The 25,969-nt window shown below is 41.2% G+C and overlaps 1 long non-coding RNA gene across 1 annotated transcript in view; it reads left to right on the top strand.

The window, feature by feature from the left end:
* Positions 1-11,146, top strand: part of LOC140542171 (uncharacterized) — a 72,439-nt gene extending 61,293 nt beyond the window's left edge. The window contains exon 3 of the long non-coding RNA XR_011977978.1: positions 11,123-11,146. This is a non-coding gene — a long non-coding RNA (uncharacterized lncRNA). The remainder of the gene's footprint in view (positions 1-11,122) is intronic.
* The last annotated feature ends 14,823 nt before the right edge of the window (positions 11,147-25,969 follow it).

Here is a 25,969-nt window from a genome sequence, read left to right as displayed (position 1 = left end):
GCCCTACTGTCAGTCCCCTCCTGTGTGAACATATTTCAAGCTGTATCGTACTCTGGTAGTTCACATAGAAAAAAAAGCGGAACTGATAGAAGCGTTTTTTTTCTAGCTTTTCTTCTGTAATTTGCCCTCCTTGATGACATATTTGTGAGCTAAATGGATTTTAAAAAGATGTTTAATTTCTAATACTGTATTTCAAAGCTGAATTAGACATATTTATATTGGAATGAAGTGATATTAATGGAGAGCATAATGAAATAATCCATGCAAATCGTCATATGAATATTGATATGACTTCCTCCCACTCTATGTAAATGTAAAACATTAGAGGGTTAGAGGGTGTATATTTGAACCATGTCAGTAATTGCAGAGATTTAACAAATTAGAGAAATGTGTGCCAACAGCAGCACTGTCTCATGTATATAAATGGCTCTTTTTGGAAGTTATTTTGTGCTCTGCTTTGATTTGATTGGAGCAAAACTAGACTGAAGGACTGTTCTTACTGTACCATTTGCGGGTCCTCTACAGCACGGGCTAAACACTGTTGAGGCTGCTTACACAGATGTGCCCAGATGCACACACACACACACACACACACACACACACGCACACAGCTTGTCTAGTCACTGTAGAAAACTGCCAATAGGATTGGACTCTCTGGAGAGGATGAACCAAACATGAACCTATTGGCACCATGCCTAATGCCAGGCATGGGCTAGGGGGGTAATAAGGCCCTCCAGCATTGAGCTGCAGAGCAGTGGAACTGTGTGTTCTCTGGAATGGCGGTGCTGCTCAAGTACTTTTGGGATGAGGTGGGGTGGAGATCATCCAACATCCTGACAAATGCTTTAGTCACTAAAATCAATCAAATCCTCACAGCAATCCTCTGACATGTAGTATAAAGCTTTCCTTCCCTGGACAGTAAAGACAGCTACTCCAACAAAAGCAGGATACACTCCTTTTAAATACCCTTGATTTCAGAAGAAATGAGTTTCAAAAGAAGTGAATGAGCAGGTGTCCCAATACTTTTGTCCATATAGCATTAACTGATAATATCAGAACAAACGTTCTGAATCATGCAGTACTATGATCCAAGTGAGTATCTTGTTTAATTTGGCTTGACATACTGTAGAGTAATCTGCCATGGAAGGCCAGTAAGTCCCTACTGCCTTTTGGAAACCCAACCTTGTGTCTTAATTTTTGCCTTTTTTTTTAATTTATGACAATTTAAATCTGGCGTTTGTTATTACATTGTGTCAGAGTTTGTGTCATGATGAATGGACCAATAGAAATGCTCCAAAATGATTGGAATTAAAATCTTTTTACATTGACTTTTTGAAGTTTAGACGTTAATGTATGTTTTAAGTTTACTGAAGTTACCATTTGGAAAATCTTGCTTTTTGCGTGACAGTGATTATATGTAATATGGTATCCTGAGTGTTTTAACCCCTTAACGCATAAAGGCTTATTACACACTAAGGTGTATTACTTAGTAACTACAGGGACTTCTGTACTAACTGGTAGGGCTATTCTTTGATAACAGAAGTTTGTTTAAGGGGTAAAACAGGGGTTGAATGTGTCCCAGCCTTGTTTAATAATAAAACTATTTCTTCTAGAATGAACAAATTAGAGCTCATGATAAGATGATCAAACACAACGTGTCGAAGCTTTATCACAAATTCATATTCTGCATGTAAAAAAGCATGTCTGAAGATGGAGAGGGCATTGTCATGTCATTGGTCCATGTTGCATTCATATTTCAAATGAACTGAACAAGAGTTGTTAAAGTGTCTCTCCATTATGCACCAGGGTTCAAGTGCCAGTGTTCTCACTGTAATAAACCGCAGAGCACAGAGCACCAGGGTTTTACCTGAACCAAACCTGCCAAAGTCTGAACACTCTTCACTCTGCTAGCCACTACTACACTATTTATTAATATAGAGTGATGACAACTCAAAGAACCATATGATAGTGCTGGGCAACATGACTTCAACTCAATATACAATTCACCGATTTACCTCGATTTTGATTAACGAACAATTATTTGAGCTGCTCAGCTGGCTTGGTTGTTAGTTTCTGCTTCCCATGTTGCTTCCATGTCACAGACTGAATGTGGCAGAATCATGTGACTACATGTGTGGTTTCTGGTTCACATACAGTGGGGAAAGTTGCCCAGCCCTGAAATATGAATGCTAAATAGATCTTTGCCTATTAGGAAAACCTTTTGTAGACAACATGTTTTCAATAATATACAGAGGATCTTTTGTTTTGATTGTATTTAAAGAAAGTTAGTCACCGTCATGTCAAAACCTTATGACAACAATTTGCAAATAAAGGTTTTAGTGAAAGTTCCCCCAGATGACTCAAATGCTATTACTCTAACCTATTACTCCAAGCAATTATCAGCTTCCACCTGCCTTTAAACATATGCTACTTACGTGCGCTCCCTGCTGCTTTTAAAGGCTGTCGTCTCGTCGGTTCCTTCCTTCCTCCCCACTGCCACCAGTTTGGTCCTGTCCCAGTTGCCGAGTGGGTTGGCACAAGATGACGGGGCCTCTGTGAAAGACTTTGACTTACAATTATTGTTATCTATCACATTGTTCTATAGTATCGAAATTGAAGTTTATCTTCATGAACATTAGAAGATTTTGATTAATCCATTTGATAACTGCCCTTAAAACTGCATGTACATTTGATGTTGGAACATTCAACAGAAATGATGTAAAAAGTACTATAAATACAATATTAAAAATTCTTCTGTAAAGTCTCCAATTTAGAGATCTTGTTCTGACAGCACAGCGTAGTAGTAGTTCGTCCTCAGCTGACAAGGTGCCTTTAAAAAGCCTGCCTGCAGTATTGCAGTAGTATTTTCCCTCCTTTTGATTAAAACTCCCTGCAAAGCAGCTTTACCTTCTGTAATGCCAAGACAGACTGTTTTACATTTCTAATTTGTCATTTCGAGGGGAGGGGTAGTAGCCTGAATTGCCTACTCTGGGTTAAGCTCCTTATGCTCACTTATACCTTTTTAAGGATTTTGTAAGGCTGAACGGAACAGCCCAGGTAGAGACGGCCTACTCCCCACACTGCGGATAAAACTAGTGTAAACAAAGGGAATGGAGCCGCTGTGCTGCTAACGCCTCGCTCGGTGAGGGGTTCTACTCACATTCATTTATTTCAGGTTTTCTTTAGACTTGCCTTAGAATTCGCTCCCAATGAGAGCTGGAGTGGGGAAATGTAGCACAGCAGCAGTCTGCTTTCCAGCAGGTTCATGATCCTCCAGCAGCGGTACGGACGCGAAGCGCTGTGCGGCGAGTGTCAGAAACATGGCTGAAAGGTGTCTGGCTGCGAAGTGTGTCACCCTGACGGTGACTGGGGTGCACTTGCTCCACGGGATGGCCCACTCTTCCACTTGCGCCAGAACCACACTCCAGAAACCAGGGCGAGCCCCCAGTGACCTCCAGAAAAAGCAAGCACCACTAGAAGAAGAAGGATGAAGGATAGAAAAAAATATTAATAATAGACACCAGCAAATAACCTTATTCTTCATGATGGCTTTGTTTCAACAAGAATATTGTCATTATCTTTGAGCAAAGATTTTGACATTATTTGAATGAACAGAAAGGACCTGTGGTTCTAGAGAAAGACTTTAATCAGTATAGTACATTTACACTATGAATAAGCTCTACATTTTACAAAGTGACAACAATTAAAATCAGCAAAAGTGGTTCCTCCACAGCATCGCTCCAAATAACCACTTAGGATCCTTAATTTTTAAGAGTGTGTGTGTGCTACTTGTAAGCACTGGATAACGGTCAGGTGCTAAAGCGTTTGGTACTTCTAACTGACAAAAACAAGTCAGCCTGCAAAGCTTCACTGAAGCGAGCATCTTCTTGGTGTAGAGCAAAGCTCTGAAGATAGCCAGCTGCCAGACAAGGCCAGTAATGACAAAACCAGCGACAGACCGGTCTGTCGTAGACCATAACCGAGACCTTCCAGGTGGCTTTGTTTCATAACTGTGCGACCTTCCGACATCCGACTGATGTCATGATGAAGGACCTGCGGCCACACATAACCAGGTAACGTTCTAGCTTAGCACTGGCTTATGACTGTGTACTGCTCTGTGAACACTTACAGTGCACTCCAACAGATTTATAAGCATGCTGATAGTCTACGGTGCACAATAACCTTACAGATAGAAAGGACTGCATGGAAAGATCGTAAGGTACAAAAAACTTTATTCTGAGAACATGGAAACTGAGAAAACAAACAAAAGCAAAGAAATATGCCCTGTGAGGAAATGACGGGTAGAGCAACGACGTGCAGGTTTTGAATATAATGCAAACTCCGCTGGGAGTTAAAGGAGCCAGAGGGTTTCCGATAAAATGCCCAAGTGAAAACATACAGTCCAAATTCTGCTAGCAAGCCTTTCCATCTGAACGCTTGGTGTATTGTGGAAAGCATCAGCACATCTGCTTCTACTCCCACCAGCCTCGACTCCAGGTCACACAGCCCTATAAGAGCACACTTTGGCCTTGGTAAAATGTTTGAAGGATTTTTATACAAGGATAGTGACTTTGAGATTCCGCGGAGCAAAACAAACACTAGTATTCTCTCAGTTCTGGGAAGAACACTACAGAGAAAGCGAGAGCACTTTGATCGAGAAGGGCGAAATAAAGACATCAGAATTGTGATTGATGAGTTTTGCTAGCAGACAGAAAGAAAGGAGAAAAAAAAAGGCGAGGGTCAAAACACTGAGACGTAACTCAAAGTTCTACACAGGCCCAGCCTTGGAGTTTTGTGAGAAAGATATATTCCCCAGACTTGTGGCTTCAGTATGAGACATAGCCTAAACAGATATGTATAATTTACTCTATACATCATCACACCAGAATATTCTACTGATGCAGAACTAATAACCCTAAGTAACCCGGTGTTTGGAGAAGTTTTCAGGTGGTGCGTGTACCGTTTCTAAACACTGGGGAACTGTCGAGTGGTGAAGTTGAGAAATTAGGGGCCTCCTGAATTTAATCAATATCTTGGCCATGGAGGTGAGATGTGCTGCCAGGAGGACTGGCACATGCAATGCATCTTACTCACAAGCCATACCGGCAGAAAGAGAGAGACAAATCAGCCTCTTTAGGAGATGTACCTTGACCCACAGGGACAGTCCAGAGCCTAGTTAGCCAGACTGTAGAAAAAAAGGCATAGAAAAGGTAGCATTTCACACAACTGTGCCAAACTCCATGTTGTTATTAATGCAAGTATTTTTGATAAATCTGGACAAATTACTGGAAACAATAAGTCCTAGGTTTATCATTTGGTTAGTGGTCCCTATGCAGAGACCATTATGAATTATTTCATGGCGTCCCACAAGGATGTGTTGTAGGGCTTGTGAAACTGTTTGCTTGCTAAATAAAAAAAGAGGCTGCATAAAAAATGGTGATGACCAGGCCGAATCACGCTGCGTGAAAAACAATAGAATCTCCAGGAATTCATAAAGAAGGAACTGAGGGAGGGAGGAGGTCTGCGCCATGCCTAGGCCGTGGGTAAGGCACTGTCATTGCTGGGTGGGTGTGAGAGGGGCTTCAGCCTTTGGCTCTCTCTGCGCATTTTAACACACCATAAATCACTCTCCCAGCCGTCCCGTGTATTACGTGAATGATATATTTTATTTACACTACAGAGGAAAACACACATGGTCGTTATTAATCATCTCCCACCTTTAATAATGATTCAACTTCCACTCATTCATCACGTAACTTCTAAGCCAGGGCTTAACACGAGCATAGTGGGGGGAAAAAGAGGGAGGGAAAGAGACAGACGAAGGAAAACAAACAGCAAGGCTAACAAGCAAGCTATTCCAGAGGTTAAGGAACAAAAGGATTAAATAGGAGCATTTCCCTATCATGAATACTATGACAATATAATACAGATTGTGCACGGTGAGCCTTAGCTTCAGCTTCAACTAAAGTCTGCTGGCATGTTTAATGGTGCTTATTAGTGTAAGACAAAAAAAAACCAAAAAAAAAACACCAAAGCCAGCTACACTAAAAACAAGCGACAAAGCTAACCAAGAAAGCTGTGTTATTTCACCCCAGAGTGTCATGATGAAACCTAATGTCAGAAAAAGTTCTAGACATCGATGAGGAGGAATTCTTGGGATGTCATGCAGAATTATTAACGCTGTCCTATAGCAAAGCGTTACCAAACACAGGTTGTGTATTGTGTGTCAGTTTTCAGGCAGGTTCAGTTTCAGAAATGAAGAATTCTTGATGCCTCTTTAATGACATGTAAGGCGAGATGCTACACACAGAAAAGCAGCTGTTTCACAGATATTCTAAGGTATGATTTTCAGCATTTTGTCAATTTGCACACAATCATTTCTGACCATATTTTCTAAAACACACAACCTTCAGAAGAATCAAGTCAACATAAAGAAAATAAAAAGTACCTACATCCAGCCCGCTAGCAAAAGCCTTTTGAGGCTAAATGCATGGGCTACTTTGGGAGAATATAGATGCGATCTACATAAAAATCACTGATAAATCATTGACAAAAATCTATTATTGAAGAATAATCACAACACATTCTTGAGACAGTGTTAAAAGCTATGCTAGGTTAGATTAGGTTAGGCTCTGCTGCTCCTATGGGCTGCTGCGGTGTTTCATTCTGAGGCAAAATAACAGGGTGATAAATAGGCTTGTAAAATCACATCTGATCATTTTTCATTTAAACTCTTTAAACTTAAAATAATAAATAAATGCATTTTATGGCATCTTTAACAACAGAACAAAAAGTCCCAGCCACTAAAATACCTGCACCCATGACATTTACCATGTTACTAATGTTACACTGAAGAATATCACAGAATTCGATATGACAGCCCAATAAAACATTTACAACTTTTTTTTTGGAATGTCTTTACAATGTGATACGCATTTTGATTCTGAAATCATTCAAAATCTAGATTTTTAAGCATTCAAATTTAATGTTACCATTAGTGTTGATTTAAAAGAAGGTAAAGGGAGTAAAATACAGCATTTATGCAGCTTCTGTGTTTACTATAACACAGTAAGGAGACCATTTGTCTTTTCCAATTGTCTCTCAGAAGTCCATTTAAATAATGATGATGTACAAACACACACACACACACACATTCTCACTTATCATTCAGAAAGAGAAACAGAAATCTATCGTGTTTCACTCTGCGGCCACATTAGTGTCAAAACTTGTCAAAAGTACAGTAGATGGTTATCTCCCACTGCTTCCTCACAAAGCTCTGAGAAAGATCCACTTCAGCAAACATGATCTGTGTGAGACTTCCTACAAAAAAAGGGGGAAAAAACCCTGTTCCAGGCCAGGCACAGGCCTACATGTCAGCTCGGTCGACAGCGATTCTTCTTGTTAGAAGAGATTTAGCAACATATCTGTCTTGCTGCAGACGTTGTAAATGATACTTAACAGTACAGTGTGTTTGGACAGTGGCCAAATCACACAATACAGGAGAAAAGTGGGGCTGCGCAGTTAAAACGTATGCTTCGGGGAAGTGAATGAGACAGAGGGGTGAAGAATGAAGAGAGGTTATGGTATCTAATGTCTTTTTCAAGACCGGGGTGGTTTTGCGGGAGAGGCCGAGGCTGTGGCGAGCGCTAAATCTGCTTGGCTGCGAGACAGTCTCTTCTAAAATGAATGCCAGGTTCGAATTCCTCAATGACTGACCACTCGATTGAGCCGAAGCCACCAGCAGGGCAGCAAACTGCAAGACAATAGGCCTCTTTGACGCTAACAGCTTGTGCTCCTCCCTTCTTCCCTTACAGGAGCATTCTCCCACGAAACAAACCCACGTTACAACAGATTGATTTAAATGTTTGTGTGTTTTTCCGCCGCCTTCTTGCAGACCTCACCAAAGGGACGCTTTTACAATACCTTGGGATTCCAGGCCCTGGTAATTTATAGCATGCCATGTGCTCAGCAAAGTGCAGTCAAAGGCACCTGGCTGATCCCACGCAACTACTGCACATAGCAGGAGAAGCGGGAAGATTTGCTTGTAAAACAAAACGAGAAATAATTGAAACGGGGAAGAGGAAAGCTTTTGATTATTTTGTGGATCCACTCCGTCATGATTTAATGACCTCTGTCCCATGAACCATGAAAGCATGCCGGTTTAATGAAGCAAACACATATTGGTGCGAAACAGCTCTCTTCATTCTCTTTCTTTTTTCGGAGGGCAATATTGCAGCCATAAAGCATGATAGAAGTAATAGAAACAAGATTTACACAGGTTGGGCTAATGTGTATTAAGGAGGTTAACTGCTGTGTTTTGTGACAAGCAGAGGCTGCTGCGTCTAATAAAGGTGACAGTATCTTTTATCGTCTTTCTCCTGGGGAAGACTACTTTTCCAGTGGTGTCATCAAAGAGTGCATTTCTAAGGCAGCATGCTGAATATGCAATAAAAACAGAATGACTCCCCTTATGCAGAGGGTAATTGTGATTATTGTTAGAGCTATTTACCGAGATGATGTAATTCATGTGTTTACCAGCATTGCAGGTGTACTTTGCACCTCCAGACCAACCATTTCTTACTTCCATTAGAAGAAACCTTCGAAAAGATTATCCAACGATGATGTTTTGAGGACTTTAAATGCTCAAAAAGCCAATGCTACACTGTTAGGATGACGATACTACTTGCTTTTACAGTACCATACGTTCTATGTATCAGCTGGGTAAACATGTGGTTTAAACTACAAAGTACTGGTCAATTATTTTGAGTAGCCTAGCAGTAGGTTCCACGAGCATTAACTGGCTGTGTGTGGTACAAACTTCTAAATGCTGTGCAATCATTAGTAAAACACTATTAGTTCTCATTTTAACACTATTAGTTCTCATTATAAACATCATATACTCAGTTATACAGGCTATACAAGTACCCTGTACCATGTAATTATTGTTATGGTATTGTTACGAAACTGGAATATAAAGCATTGTTATGAAAGTGAAATATACAGTATTATTACAGAACAGAAGTATACAGTATTGTTATGAAAGTGAAATAAACAGTATTATTACAGAACCAGAACATACAGTATTGTTATGAACGTGAAATATATTATTATTATATTATTTAATATTATTATGGAACTGAAATATGCTGTGTTAATAGGGAATGAAAAACTATAGTAATATATTGGTCACTATATCTCCTGTTTTGCCGTTTTTCACGTATATGTAAATCTGGTATTGGTATGTATGTTTGTGGTCAATGGAAATCCTCCAAAATCTTTTAGATTGAGTTTTTTTTCTTCAGTTTTTTTTTTTCCACTGACAATTTATTTACTAGGTACTAAACACTAATATTAGAATAGCATTAATAATAAACATGAATTAAAACAAAACAATACATTTAAAAAAATAAGTCATTTGATTTCCAAATATCTCTCTGAGAAAGTATATGTAATGATTTTAGACATTAAGGAGAAACCTGGACCCCAGCCAAAGTTCTTTCACTGTATCTACCTATCACGGTATCTAACTATGTTAAAACCAAAAAGTTTTTGGTCTTGTTATTTGTTACTGCTATTAATGCTTGTTTGGATTTGTTCTGAAGTTTTATTTACTGCTTACTGCTGAGACAAAACAGTTGGCTGAGGTGTCTGAGACTTTTTCAGAGTACTGTAAATGAAAAGTATTAATACCTTCTTATGTACTGTTCTCAGAGTCATTAAGACATGTATAACACTGCCCTGTCACACGTAAATGCATTTTCACCAATATCTTTTTGTTTTTAATGCAGGATCCCAAATTTTCCCATCGTACAAAGCCTATGATTTAATTTCTATTTTCACAATCGCCACAAATGCCCAACATTCACAATAAATAACCATTAACATTATTCCCCCTCCTTCTCCTCTTTTGTCTTCTCAGATTTACTCTCTCTCGCCCATTTGCGCAGATGATATATTGAAATCTGTGAGCCGATAATCCTATTAATACAGCTCTTGTCTGTGTTACATTTATTTTCCTCCTAATCTCCCTCTCCAACTTCCCCTCTTTCTCTCCTCTTGTCCTTTGGCTGACCCCAGCCCACAGATTCTCCTCTCCAGGCTGAGAGAAATTTAGATTGATACCAAATATAATGGCCATTGTGGGTTTCATAACAAGCTCCTCGATGGTGTGATCAAGGGCGGTTTAGCCTGGCTGACCGCGTCAGCTATCCTCCTTGGCTAAGGGCAAGCTCAGGCCAAACCAAAGACCCTGGGACTGGAATGAATGTTTACAGTGGGCTTCTAGTAGACACTGTCAATACTCCGCTTCTCCAGCATTGCAGAACTGTAAAGTTTTTACCATGCTCACAGTCGGCCCAGTGCATTAGTGTGAGGGACATTTACAGCTGCGGATTTTACATGCACATCCAAACCACAATCAAATAAATGAAAGCTTTATGAATCTAACTACACACAGTAATAGGCCGCATATTAAAACAGAGGTGTAGACTCAGAAGTCTAGACTAAGCTTTTAATGAATTGCTTATATGAGGTGGTCAGGATTTTCTTTGTACAGTGAAAGAGGTACAAGTTGGTCTGCAATTCCAGTTTCGCAAAGACTACTATCTCAATAACTAAAGTAACAATGAGCATTAGACACCTTTGGTCTATAGATATCTCTATGTATAAATATTGCTATAAGAAACATGCCAAATACTTAATTGTGGCCTCCTGAGAGATGTTGTTGATGTTATCTGATTGGCATGTGTGCACAGAAGATGGCTGAACCACCAGCAGCACCGCCCAGGACTAATCCTGATGGAAATCCTTGTCCTACATGCTCCAGTAATGGCTTATGGTTCTGACCATGAGCGTCATCCTTATGGCAACACCGATCCATGCGCACACAGGCTCTCCAAAGCCATAAGCCCATCAGTTCCACGGCCAAATCCAAATGAATCAATCCTAAACCCTGAGACTGCCATAGCCACTCTCCTAAGCACCATCCAATACGGAGGTACAGAGGAATATGGATAAAATAGGGAATTTTAGCAACCGGGCGGGAACATTGTGAATTCAGACAGGCCGAAGAAGAGTGGAAGTTAGACTGTATGCATGGACATGCAATCCTCTTTAAATGCAGGCGGGAAGAGGATGGAAGCCAGCAATGCTAAGTCCAGATGAGACGGAGAAGGGATTCTAATAGAGAAGGTAAGGGATGCCAACAGTGGACAATAAATGAGCAGCTCTGCCATATCGAAAGCAACCAGGTAAGTAGGTAAGTAAAGCATCTTGCAGTACAGCAGGACTCATGTTTCACACGGGGTGTAGTATGGTTTTCTCATGTCATCAAAATATGTAGTGAATGTTGACAATGTTGACAATACTTAAATTGTATTAATCATCTTGTCAACGCCTCCCTCATTACACCGTGTTCGTACAACATGTGGCAACACAGATGTATTTACAGCCTGAACACATTCCCTCACAATTTATATAGCTTCTTTTTATTAACCTAAACAAACTCCAAGCTCTGTGGCACCAGCTATCCAGTGCGATTTGTTTTCACTGTCTGCGAGTCACAGAAATGACCCGAATTGAAGGAAACACTGCTCTTGTTAAGTCCTCCAGCAGGCCGGTGTGCGGGGGACATGTCAGCAAGTGAGGGCCGGACAATAAAAGTGAGGCATTGACTGCGTAAGTGAAAAGTTTAATGTGGCTTTCACTCCAGCGCATAATGCGTCGCGACCGATGAAGCATTTCCCATGGTTCACGGGGCTCTCTGTCAGCGGTGATGTAAAAAGCCCCAGAGGCAGAGACCTGCGTCTGGCCTTTTCAACCGCCGCCTCACAGTTTTAATTTGCGCCTCGGCACAGAAAGACGAGGGGGGGGGGGGGTTCTGGTGCGGACAGAGGAGAAAGAAGGAATGAAAAAAAAGGAGGAATGTTTCTAATGAGCAAATGTGTTTTTATCCCGAAAGAAGACAGAGGAATTCAAATGAAAGTGAGAAAGGAATTTGGGGAATTTTTAATGGACATAAAGCTAGAAGCTGGCCTTTACATGTCAGTGTTTGAATAGATCTCGGATTTGATAAATAGGGAGGGGGGGGGGTTTGACGGTTTTATGCTGCACTCTCAGAAAAAAAAAAGGTCCCCCAAACTGTTACTGGGATGGTACCCTCAGGGGTACATCTTCAGTGCCTTCAATTAGGAAGCATAATTGAACCATTTTCCTTTGCAGTTTTTTTTGTTGATGTTTTTTAGCAAAGAAATTGCATTCCCTACATACAAACCGCATGGGTCCCTTCCCTGACATAGATTAGGTCTAGTCGTGGCCTATAATGGCTATAACTTTACAGGAGAAGAAAAAAACCTTCTTAACCCCTTAACACATAAAGGCTTATCACACACTAAGACTTTTCACTCAGTAACTACAGGGACGTCTGTAAAAATTGGTGGGGCTATTTTTTGGTAACAGAAGTTAAGTGTCATAACACTTTCGGCCCATACACTAACCATAGGCTATTAAAAGGGTTAACTTTTAATAGATGTATGATCAATGTAAAAAGGTAATTCTGGAGCATTTCTATTGGTGCATTCATCATGACATTCATTCAGATTCACATATAGCAAAAAGTCAAAATCAGCAAAAATGAAGATACAAGGTTATTGCCTGACAGCGATGATATGTTTTTTTTTTCATCAGAAAAACTGATGCATAACTGGTGCATAAATTATATTTTAATATTCCGTAAAGTTTATTAGTGTACTAGTACTAATACAGTGGAAACTGTAAAAAGGTTCATATAACCCTTTCAGTTATAAATCCTATTACTGTTTTCTATATTGTTCAAATGCAATGATGTAATTGCATATTTAATTCACACCGTGAATATTTACACTCTGTCTTTAATGTCAAGTAATGGCAAAAATATGGCAAAAAGTAAAGGATGTATTGAGAGTACACCTAATAATTTTTCTTCAGATTCAAATAATAAAATATTGTTTCTTAAGATGCAAACACAAATATGGTATTCATTGAAATTGTAATATCTGCCCTTTAATGAGCTGGGAGTGAAATAATTAGCATCTAATTACACTGTGCTGCTGTTACTGCCTCTGATAACTGCAACTTCTAAGGCCTAAATCTCTAAAAGGAATGCCCAAATATTCTTCCAGTAGCAAAGTAATAAAATGACATCGCAGCTCACAATACGTGCAGTACCCTGGGACCCCCTCGACCCTCTCCCTCAGATCCCCTCGCTGTAATATGAACCTGCGAGTGCACACATTGTCTGTCTGCGGCCACAAAAGGAGGATACAGTTGCTTTACATGAAAATCTAAAAAGGCAATTTACATTTAAATTTCCTCCGTCGGTGTGAAAAGGGGCGGATTTAAGCGAGCAGGGAGATTTTTTTTTTTTTTTTAAAAAGAGAAAGACTACCCCCTCTGCATCTCCCACACACTTCACATCTACAACCTAAAAAGCAGCCAATCAGTGAGGGCAGGAGCCATATATAAAGATGTCAGGGACAGAGGTATGAGCCAAATAAAAGTCTTTATTAAAGCATCTCCTGCAGAATCCTGGAAAAAAAGGGGGTCCGAGGCCCCTGGTGAGATCAAATAGTGAAGCGGAGCTAAAAGGAAGCGCGGCTGTGTCCCTGGTGAAGGCCCAATCACACGGTCGTTTCTATTTGAGGTCAGATATGTATGAAGATCAGAAAGCGAGAGAGAAATAGGCCTCAGGGTTCCGCTATTGAAGATGTCCTCGGCACGGTGCAAACAAAGCACTAACTAGCTTTGTGCTATCTCCATACCATTATACATGCTTTTAAAATAACCATCAGCTCTTTATTGCTTGAACCAATCTAACACAATTCAAGTATACGGTAAGTCTGTTGTAATTGAAGTGATGGAGCTCATCAGATTTTCTGTTTTTGCCACTGAAAGCCATGTGTACGAATTTATGTAGAATTCATGCCTACGTTACCAATTTTCATCCAGTTTTTATCCACACGATTAAAAGAGGTTGTTTTTGTACCCATACCTTTAACCTGGAAACATTATGTCTAAATATTTGTGGACACCCCTTTTCATGAATGCATTCAGCTACTCAAAGTTGCACACATTGCTGACACAGATGTGTCAGCAAATGCACACACACACAGCTTGTCTAGTCCCTAAAGAGAAGTACTCCCAATAGAATAGGGCTCACTGGAGCAGATAAACATGAGCCTATTGGCACCACACCTAAAGCCAGGTGTGGCCTAGAGAGGTATAACCCCCCCTAGCATTGAGCTGAATAATGGTGGTGCTCCATCCAATACTTTTGGGATGAGTTGTGGATGACGTCGGGAGGACTCTAACACTCTTGTCCCTGCATGCAATCAAATCTTCACAGCAATAATTCTAAATCTAGTAGAAAGCCTTCCCTGGACCATAGAGACAGTTACGGCAACAACATGTTTTTATATCCTTGATTTCACAAGAAATAATGAATGAGCAGTTGTCCCAATACTTTTGTCCATAAAGTGTATGCCTTTTAATAGGCTGCCTTGTATTGTGCCACATACAGAAAGCAGACCAGGCTGAATAACACAGAGCAAACTGTGAAGCTAATAGCACTGTGTTGTGAGTGGCCAGTGTGTCATTCAACTCTAACGTTATAATATTACATCTTTAATAAATCTTTCATTGAATAAAAAAGGGTATTGTGTTTGCTATGGACCCTTTAAAGAGAATCCATGCCCTAATTTAAGGATGTAAACATTACATATTTATGGCCATGATTAAAAAATAATAAAAAAAATAATAAAAAAAAAACTGACTATGCTTTTCTAAGTCTGCAATGTTTCTCCCTTCCTCTTTCTCTCAGGTGTGAAGCCCCACACTTCAGGCCCACCACACAGAGGAAATGAGGGGGAAAATGATGATCCTCCTTCCAGGCCTGCATTTTTTTCCCCTCCACCGCTCCTGCTTTACCCTGTCTCTCTCTCTCTCTCTCTTTCTCTCCACGGAAGGAATTGTCTGCCAAGAAACAGCGCTCTCCAGCAATGGATGACAGAAAATCGAGGCTGTGGTCAGTGAAATCCTCCTGTGCATTGGGGCCTCCATCTCTAAATACAGGGTCAGGTGTCAGCCCAGCGTTGCCTGCCAGACCATTGTACGCTTTCAAAAAAAAAAAAAAGAAAGAAAAAAAAGAGAGAAGCCTGCCATTGTTTCTCTGTCAGTGTCAATCCAATTATGTCACACGCAAAGTGCTGGCAAAACAAGCAGGGAGCTATCGATCTAGCTCAGGCCTCACCTGTGGTTAAACATGGGAGGTTGAGACAGGATTGAGAGGTTAGTGTGCATGTCATATCAGATGGCTTAGAGGGCTGCTGAGAGTTAGCTTTGAATGCATGTTTGATAAATCATGTATAAGCTGGCGATTTATCATAAAAGACAATAGGTGCCGGTGGATTCTTGGAGTTCCAGTCCATAATGAGTTTACATCCGTCTTCATAAACAAATCAATTTTTATGCTTTCAACATTTGAGAGCTTTTATAAGATTATTTAGCATTTTCCTTTTCAGATACTGAAGCTTTTTTTTTTTTACATTATTATGCGGATCAATGTAGTGTAGAATGTATCCTTCAATCATTCTCCAATCTTAGATCTTTTTTCACCTTTGTTTTCCTTCCTAGTCCAGTCTGTACTTGTGTACTTGCTCTTCACATTGTCTGCTCTATTGCCAGGCCACTTACCTGTGTATAATGAGTGACCTATACTTCTAGTCTTGTTTCTAGTCTGGCCTTATGTAAAAGTAACCCTTTGTTCAGTCTCGCTTTGTATAGTCTTGCTCCCCTTTTGCCTGGCCCACACTACAGGATAATCGGGCCGATTTTGAAACCAATTTGCTCTTCCCAACAATTGCAGAAAGTCTGTTGACATCAGGGTGATTGTAAACTATGACCCTCCCAGATTATCCTGTAGTGTGTGGTGTCTATACTATTTAGTCTTCTCCCAGAGTCCGAGTGAGAATCGTTCACATGATACATGTGTAATAGTGTGTGTGTGGTGGATGGAGATTCTTTCGCGAGAAATGTGACTTTGCCCTCATGTCTGAAAGGCTGTCCCCCAACGAGAGCCGAGCTGAACGGAAGTGTGTGCGGAATGAGTTAGAAATGAACCTATAGCTATATTTCTCCACCATGTGTGCAACATATATAGCTATGTGTATGTATGTGTGTATTCACCTTAAGCTTCTGCTGCAGCATGTATAAGCTCTGGTGACTCCTTCCTTTCAGCCATAGCAGAAAGCACTCACCACTAGCACAGCAACGGTTTTGCTGTCATCTGCCATGCATGCTTTTCATTTTGCGAGAAACTCCAAACAGCTCTCGCAATGTAACAGAAAATAAAGTCAACATGTACACTAGAGGGCAGTGTCTAAACCAGAGCATACAAAAATCAAAAGAAAAAGTCTTCTCCCATCTCCCAGCCAGCCAGAATGTCTCTGGGGCTAGTTCTAGTCATGTTAAGTACAGTTGGGGTTCTGCTCCAGCCCCAGAAGTTCGAGGTTGCCAGTCTTGCAGACACAGCACAGTCATTCTCAAACTGGTCCGCAGGGCCCCCAGTCAGGCCACGGTTTTGCTCTATCCCGCTACCAACACACCTGCAAAAGTGTTCCTTATTTGGTTCGGGAGTGTTGTAAGATAGGATGGAGCAGGAGGGGTTGAGGCTGAGAACTGGTTTGAGAAACGCTGGATTAGCACAACACACAGCTTTAGTGTTCGGCTTCAGAGGGTGTTCATGTGGTGCATCCTGGTGGGAAACTCGTTTTTCTGATAAAACTGACACCACCTGAAAGCAGCATTACACCTTGCCCCAATGAAATGCTCTCATTATAATCAACAAAGCTGTCTTCATTTCTTCCACCCCCTCCTTTTTATTTAATTTTATTTAATTTTATTTATTTATTTATTTTATTACAACTGCCCTGTTTTTGATGAATGCCCCATTTCTATTTTTGACTCATTGAGCTGCATTGTACTGATGCTCCACCTTGCAGTTTGCTAGTATGGACTTCCAGAAAGGAGTAAGCTGAGGGAAGGAGGGGAGAGTTCAGAGCATGGTCCCTCTCCCGCCTTTTTTTTATTGTGTTGTAAAGTTTCTAGTTGTAAAACAAACCTTTTTTGTTGTTGCTTTCTGCTGTACGACACGGATATTACATTAAAACATGCTGTAAAATGCGTATCTTGCTTTTCCTGCGCAGGGTCGCGGTGGGTCCGAAGCCTCCCTGGAATCACAGATGCAGGGCAGGAATACCCCCTGGACAGAGTGCCAGTCCATTGCAGAGTGTGGCTAAAACATCCTGACCTCAAACATGGATTAGATTGATAAACTGAAGATACGCTGAAGACACACTCCTAGTATGTAGTTAAAGTACCAAGCTAGTAGCTGACAGACCTGTAGATTGCAATGTCAAGCCATGCTACATTCACATGCTCTCCTGCCATTAGGACACAGTGCGAACACAGTAACGTCAGACTTGCTGATTTGATTACACTGACTAAAAACCAAACCAATAAAAATGTAAGCGGGGATTCATATTGGAATCTGCAGCGCAATATTGCGGCACATGCCTACTTTGAATACCAGGTTCTCCTCACTGGTCTTGCGGCTCTGAAAGCTTGTATATCTGGACAGCCACGGTGCATCCATAAAACCATGCCTTTACTGCTTATGGCATTACACAGCTTAGGTGCATCATAAATGGTGAGTAATTCATCTATAGGAGTAATAAACCAAAAAATATGGAGTGCATATATCCTATATAACAATACACCTCGTCAAGATAAATTACGACTGCATGATTTACAAAGTATGCCTATAAATTATTGTAATATTTAATGAGCACAATACAGCGCAGAGGCAATGCTGCAGCCTGCGCGCGGCCGAGGCTCGGTGTAATAAATGTGTGACACTAGGCGGATGGGTCCTGCCACGGTGCCACAAAGTGCACTGTATCATTCGAATACCAATAAAGCCAGGGCTGGCGGTAGGTCTTCGGAGCATAAGGAAAGTTATGGAAAATATTTCTCTCCCAAGGACATGGCACCAGATGTGCAAAGACTTATGGGAGCAATCATAGGTGGCCAAGGCTTGGGCTGTGGGGCCTTATTAAGTTAGGCCGCGTTCCAGCACCTTCAACTTATTAAGCTGTCAAGAGTTGCAATGATTAAAACCAAAGAAAGGTCACGAGCGGACCTTCGGCATTGTACAAGGCCTGATATTTTCTCTGGAAGCGAAGACCCTAATGAAGACATTTTACTTCATACGCACAGGTGGGATTTGATGAAATGGCTCTTTAGCGATGAGCTTCTTTTCTTTCTCCTTCCTCTTTTCCTTATTGCGTCTGAAGTGCTTGGGCAAATCTTCAAAAAGTTTCTCAGGTTTTTTTTTTTTTTGCCTCATCTAAGGTGGAATTCTGAAAAATTCATTTATTTTAAAAGACAGAATGAATGAAAGGGGAGCGGTCCTAAAAGGAGACAAATCAAAACCACTCTTCTTGCCCAAACGCTTCAGCAACTGGTCTCCTTTTCAGATGGTTTTTGCATACGATCATCCTCTGAGATCAAAGCGAAGTGGGCCGCGCTAATAATTGGCGGCGGCTAGGTGCGCGGATGGGGGAACGGTGGGTGCGGGTGGGGCCGTCTGCTAAATATCACACCCGCGTTTCTGCTGACGGCGGGATTTCAGTGTCTGTGAGCTCTGGAACGACGTCTGCCCCCAGAGATTAAAGAAACGCGCCGCCATGGAGGCTTGTATTGAGAGCTGTCACTATCGCGCCGCTCAGCGTTCGCGGCTCCATCCAACTGACAGGCAGAGATTTATTCACCTGTCACGCCGGATGATGCCGTGCGTCGAGTGGATTGCTTTTAGGTCGGATGGAGAGGGCAGCGGACTTGGCTGGGGTTCAGGGAATAGTGCCCCAGGAACTATTACACTCTTGTTCTATTCAATGGTTTAAGGTGGCAAACAGGGCTCTCTGAAACAATGCCATAAAAGAACCACGTTGGGTTCCCTAAGAATCATGTCACAATCCGCACCCTGCGTTCACTGTGTCCATTGTTCTGTGACAGGAATTTGCGCGGGCAGTGTGGCCAAAAGTTCAGGTGAGGCACGACCACTGCTATTTAGACACGACAAAGAAGAAATTCTGTCAGAGGAAAGAAACATTTGTCTGAACTTTTTACACCGTTTCCAGCCGTTTACACCACTGCCGCTTCAGCCGGAGTCTGAGTGAGCACAACTGACCTTGCTGTCTTAAAGGTGGGTTGATGGTACTTCCTCCCCACATCACTCCCAGTGTGATGTTGGTATGCACAGGTATCTGTTGTATCGGAGCTAGTGAGCCAAGCTTTCCTCCGAGCGCACTAGGAGTTTACATGAATGGGGATTAGGTAATTGGCCTTCCAAATTGGGTAGAAAATGGTGTAAACTTTGAAAAATTGATTAAAAAAATTAAATTAATTAATTAATAAATAAAGACTGGTCAAAGTATATTGACTTTTTTGGCCTACTGAACTTTACTTGGGCTTCCTGGGAACAAAAAGTTAAGCAAAGTTTATACTTGACGGATTGCAACTGGCACAAAGGTATGCGGGCCAAAAAATAATGGCCCTTTTTTTTTTTGTGGCAGCCCAGACAACACACCACATTCTTAACATCCTTACTGCTCAAGATACTGCTACTTCTTTAAACCCGATCTGACCTCTTCACAACCCTCCAAGCAACTCTGCACCCAATAACACAAGTTCCCTACAACTCTATATGCAGAAGCGATTTCACAGCAAAAACTGGAGCTTGCTCTTGGTGTGTACCCAGTTTTACTAAAACAGTTCTAGATATTGATGAAACAAAATGAAAAAGAGGGAGGGGGGAGTGCACCTGTCTTATTTCAAAGCATGTCCTTGACATCTTTGTAGATTGGCTTTTTTTCCGTTCTCTGCCTTGCATTGCCCAGGACACTGTTAGAGCTGCAAATTGCCTATGACAGATATGCAAAAAGGGGGTCATACAAAGTCCTCAGTCATTTCAGTGGCACCAGCAGACATATAGGTCTGCGAGGTTGCTAGAGGTGGTGTGTGACCTCTAAAACTATTTTCACCATGCTGAAGAGCACACATTGCTGCATTTCCAACTGCATATGAGAACACACACCCCAAATATGAGGAACTTATTTAGCTGCTCTTGAGGCTAGTTTAGCTGTCAAACTGAATCGGGAGCATGATGGCAAATATAGGTTAGGAGCACATAGCAGGAATATGTTCATTTTATCACATCGATTTAATTTCGCCAGCTTTTTTCCTCTGTTTTCCTGGACGTTATTTGAAATGTCTCTTCTTCTGCCTATCTTCTACCTCATCCGGCATCCTTCATTAGTGCAACAGAAGGAGGCCTTTAACACAATCGCTGAGATCCAGTATGTATGACTTTAGTTTCCTTATTCTCCCACAGTAAACAGAGCAAATCCCACAAACACCCGTCACCAGAAGTGCCAGAGTGTAGGCTAATGTTCCGCTCTTATCAGGAAATAAAAGATGAAAGTTATGCTAACCTATCTGCACGCAACGGGACCCGTGTGAGTCAAAGCCGCAGAGACGACACTTCCTTAGGCTGCGAATGTCCTAATTACTCCTATGTGCCTTACAGGTCAAGCAGCGCTGCCAGTGCTAGCCTGCTACCACCAGAGCATTCTGCACTCCATTAGCATGACATTTCAGTGCACAAGGCTAAATGTTCCCCCTTCTGCCCCGGCTCTTCCTCCATGGATTCCATGGCCTACATAGAAGTTTTTTACCTTAGGCCTATGCTGCTACTTTTTCTTTTATGAGAACATCCCAGCTGAAAAGAGGAGAAAAGGGAGAACATGGTTTCAAACAAGGCAAAACAAGAACAATTAAAAGTGAAATGATACCACAGTACTACTCAGAGGGGTTCGTCAAGGGTTCTTTGGTAAAGTTATAGAATGGTTATATATTTAACCCTGACAATTTGAAGACCTGTTTGAATGGTTAAGTGGGTTACTGTGGTGTCTTTTTGTGTGTGCTTTTATATTTTTGCTACACAAAGATGTAATGGTCAGCTGTTAAGTAATGTACTGCATGGACACAACAGCCAACCACCTTTATATAAGTGTATAACATGATTCTAATTTTATTACAGAATAAAACGTATACACATTTAAAAATACCTTGCGCTGACTATTTAAGTCCATGTAGAAGTTATTGGTTATGGTATACACACACAAACACACACAGACAAAGTGTTTTGGGGCTGCTATAAACAACTATTTTCATAGTCATATAAAATAGTATATAAATACTATATAATAATATATAAATAATTTGTTGATTATTGAAGCAAACATTTGATTACCAATAAATTACCAAGCTATCAGTGACTTTTACTTTCACAACTCTGTTTGTTACCTTTCTCATGCTTTGTTTCACACGGACAACATTACTGCAGAGAATGCTTTTACATATCACTGTATTTCTAAACGTTAATAGTGGAGGCTTGACTTGGTGATTTCTTCTTTTTACACTCTTGTCCAAATGAGACTCCCACACCTCACACTAACAGAACTCTGCTAATCTGGTTGCAATTTTAGTTGACTAAGTAGATGAGTTGCTGAACCCTTGCTATAAATACACACACACACACACACACACAGTGTATATACATAGTATACTATTAACAATAATAACAATAACAGAATCTAACTATGGGGACACATCTGTAGAAGGTTCTTATATAGTATTAAAAAAATCGAATAATGTTAACAGGTAATAGACATATGATTTTATATAGAACCCTTTAAGAGTATTACACAGCAATCTGAGTCTTAAATTAAAGATTTAGCCAGATAGCCAGAGTAACTGCACCGGACTCTGGTCTCACTCATTAATGAGCATTTCTGAAGATATACATATATTTTACCTTAACCTTTTCTCTACAGTGTGCGGAAGTGTATTTCCAATGTCTTTGTGATACATAATGTGCTCCTTCTGTGGGATCCATCAACATTTTTTTTCAACATCTCAGCACCCTGCTCTCTTTTTTTCTAATAGCTCCCTAGGTAGTCTTTGCTGCACTTGAAAGTTCCTGTTACCTGAAACAAATTGCCTAAAGAAATCCGCGCAGCTTCAAGTCTCGGAAATGCGGGAGATATGCAGAACCCGTCACATGAAAGCTCAATACTCCCGTGTTTTGGCTTTTTCTTTTAAACGGGCTGCTTAAAGTCATAAATAAATAAATAAATTTCCAGAGAAGAAACTTTGTAGTCTTTCTGTACTTGTGGGGTTTGTGCTCCGGGCAAAAAGAAAGAAAGGGAAAAAAAAAAAGTGCTATTGTGCTGAGACTTCCTTGCGTAGAGGCTTATCACCACAGCGGTGCTAGATGGAGTTTCACAGCGTGTTTTTGAGTGAATGTAATATGTAAAGATGTTAGCAATGGCATTTTCATTACAATGGGGGGAGTGCGGGATGCTCATTTAGAGTGATAAGCATTGAGGGGGTGGGCTTGTGTAAGGCCTGCTGTGCTCCACCCAGAATTCATGTCAGTTTAATTCACTGCTTGGATAGCATCATCACTTCCCGTTGTGATGTACAGTATTCCAGATACCCGGTGAGATCTTTCAAACACATGAGGATACCCGCATTTCTTTACCACAAACAAATAAGTACTTACACATCATATTATCTGGCTGTGGGATGGTGAGAGCGCTCGTTAGCATGAATGCTAAACCAACAAACAAAGCTCTGAGGTAACACTTCTGGTGGATATCTTTGGCGGGAAGAGTAATCTCCTTCTCCTTCACGCTATGCCATCCTTCAGAGAGCTCATTATCAGGTATGCAGAGTTCGGGAGGAACAGGCTGAGAAGCATGGTGGATATACGGCTGCTGTAAGCTACTATTTCACAATGAACTACTGCTGTTGGACACTTACCCACTACCACTACTAATACATCATTGTAAGAAGACCTTATATCTATGAAAATGGAGCTTTATAGGAGAGGGTAAAACACATACTGATCAGCCATTACATTAGTACTAGGTGAAGCAATAAAACACCGGTTAGCTTCATCTACAGTGGCATCTGTCAAGAGGAGGATATGTTGGGCAGCCTGTGAACAGTCAGGTCTTGAAGGTAATGTGTACAAAGAAAAATGAGCAAGCATAAGAATCTGAGACAAATTGTGATGGCTAGACGACTGGGCCAGAACATCTCCAAAACATTTTTTCTTTCTAATATGCAGTGGTCAGTACCTACCACAAGTAGAGCAGGAAAAGGACAACCAGCGCACACAAGGTATATCTAGATTCTCTCCGGACATGCAATGCATGTTAATGCAAGGTGTAAACAGTCTCAATGCGTCTCTGAGACCCCATTTACACCATGTCACTTAATATGACTAGTATCTGGGCTGTATCCTGATAAGATTTTACACCACATGAGTTTACACTGCGTAGTCAAATACACCTCCGGTTAGTCAGACTGAAATCCGATTGCGGTGTTGAAATCCACTCATTACACTGCAAGTAGTTAGTTATCATTGCAGGGTTTTTCACTAGGTTTCATCAGGAGTCAGTGATTAACAGGTCATGATATTAATATTAAGATAAGATAAGATAAGATAAGATAGTCCTTTATTAGTCCCGCAGTGGGGAAATTCCCATTAACCTCTGTGTATCCAAAATTGGAGTGAACCAATATGATAATAATACTATATTATGATATTGTGCAGATATAATCTACTTATACTTGATATATGTTATGGAAAATATTGTGATTTTCTTTTTGTGTCACACAGCAAGAAAGTTCAAAAAATTTATTAGATGGTGGTTGGTGTGGCGCAACAGATAACACCACTACCTGCCACTGAGCTACCACACCACGTGGGAGACTGGGGTTCGATTCCCAGTCTGGGTGACTGTGCTGCGCTACAACAATAAGAGTCCTTGGGCAAGACTCCTAACACTACATTGGCCCACCTCTGTAATACGAGTTACCTTGTAAGTCGCTCTGGATAGGAGCGTCTGCTAAATGCCGTAAATGTAAATGTAAATTTATTTGATATCAGATATAATCCTGATACTAAACACAAATGAAGTGACCAGGTGTAAACAGGGTCTGAGACACACAAGACTTTGTTTACATTTGAACATACTGCTGTCCACTTCATATCTAAATTTACTATGGGGTGTAAACTGGGCCTAAATGCATAGCTGATGATACAGCTGTATGCCAAATTTTATATAACCAAATAGGTGTTCGTTAATAAATCCCTGCCCAGGAAATCAACTTGTGTTATGACAAACATGTTATTAGTCTGCACACTTTCAATCATTTGCTGATTTTCACATATTGGGAAATGTGCTGTAACCTGTGTGTTACCTTTCCCAATATGTAAATTTAACATATAAACAATACATGAGCATTAAAATCTGCAAAAATGTGTCCTCAGAAGAAGATGGGTCCTCAATGTGAACAACAACACCACATGTAATTTGACCAGAGGTGCCCAAAGTTTTTTACCCGACTGTATAATAACCAATGATCTGCTGCCATACAGGTACCAATTAATGTAGCTGTAATAGACAGTGTGTGTGCAGAGCTGGAGAAAATAACGTTCAGCTTCATTATTCTGTCTCACTCTGCACTAATAAAGATTTCAAATCCCTGTCCATGCACAGGAAACCTTTGAAACTAGTCAGGAGTTCTAATGATGGAGAGGTTCAAAAGGTAACCTTGTGCACATCACCTATCATGGCAGGGGCTGCAGAACAACGCAGAGCTCCACTGAATAAAAATTCCCTGAAAAAAAAAAATCAGTTGAAGAAAAAGACATAAAATATATAAATAACACGAGCAGGTTCACTCCGAGTTCACTCGAGGAAGGCCGGCGGTAAGACGGGAGAGAGGGGAATGAGAGAGTGTGTGAGAGGGGCGAGGAAAAAGGGAAAGAGGGGCAGATAGAGAAGGGAGAGAGGTAAACGAGAGAGAGAGAGAGAGAGAGAGAGAGAGAGAGAGAGAGGGGAGAAAGATACATGGAGAGAGAGATGGGTACAGATAAGGAAAGAGAGGGGGACAGTGAGAGAAACAACGAAGAGAGAGGGGAACGATAGAGAAAGAGGCAAGAAGACAGGTGGAGAGGGAAGTAGAAAAAAGTGATAGGGAGCGAGAGAGAGAGTGGGACAGAGAAAGAGCGAGACAGAAATAGTGAGAGAAGGAGAGAGAGGGCTACAGATACAGAAGGAAATTGAAAGTGCAAAAGAGAGAAAGAGCAAGACGAGACAGGGGAATGGGAGAGGAAGACCTCATCACACCTTAACATTACTGACAAAAACCTCTTTACACCTTAACATTACTGACCCCTACCTCACCACACCCTAACATAACTGACCCCTACCTCATCACGCCCTAACATTACTGACCCCTTCCTCATGACACCCTAACATTACTTACCCTTACCTCATCACCCCCCAAGATTACTGACGCCTACCTCATCACACCTTAACATTACAGGCCCCTACCTTATCACACCCTAACATTACTGACCCTTATGTCATCACTGCCCAACATTACTGACCCCTACCTCATCACAGCCCAACATTACTGACCCCTACCTCATCACAGCCCAACATTTCTCACCCCTACCTCATCACCCCCCAAGATTACTGACCCCTACCTCATCACACCCTAACATTACTGACCCCTACCTCATCACACCTTAACATTACTGACCCCTACCTCATCACCCCCAACATTACTGACCCCTACCCCATCACACCCTAACATTACTGACCCCTACCGCATCACACCTTAACATTACTGACCCCTACCTCATCATCCCCCCCAAAATTACTGACCCCTACCTCATCACACCCTAACATTACTGACTCCTACCTCATCACACCCTAACATTACTGACCCC

Source organism: Salminus brasiliensis, chromosome 20 (genome assembly GCF_030463535.1).
Source record: "Salminus brasiliensis chromosome 20, fSalBra1.hap2, whole genome shotgun sequence".
Lineage (NCBI taxonomy): Eukaryota > Metazoa > Chordata > Actinopteri > Characiformes > Bryconidae > Salminus > Salminus brasiliensis.
Note: the sequence above shows the minus strand (reverse complement) of the source record. Positions and strands in the feature narration are given on the sequence as shown.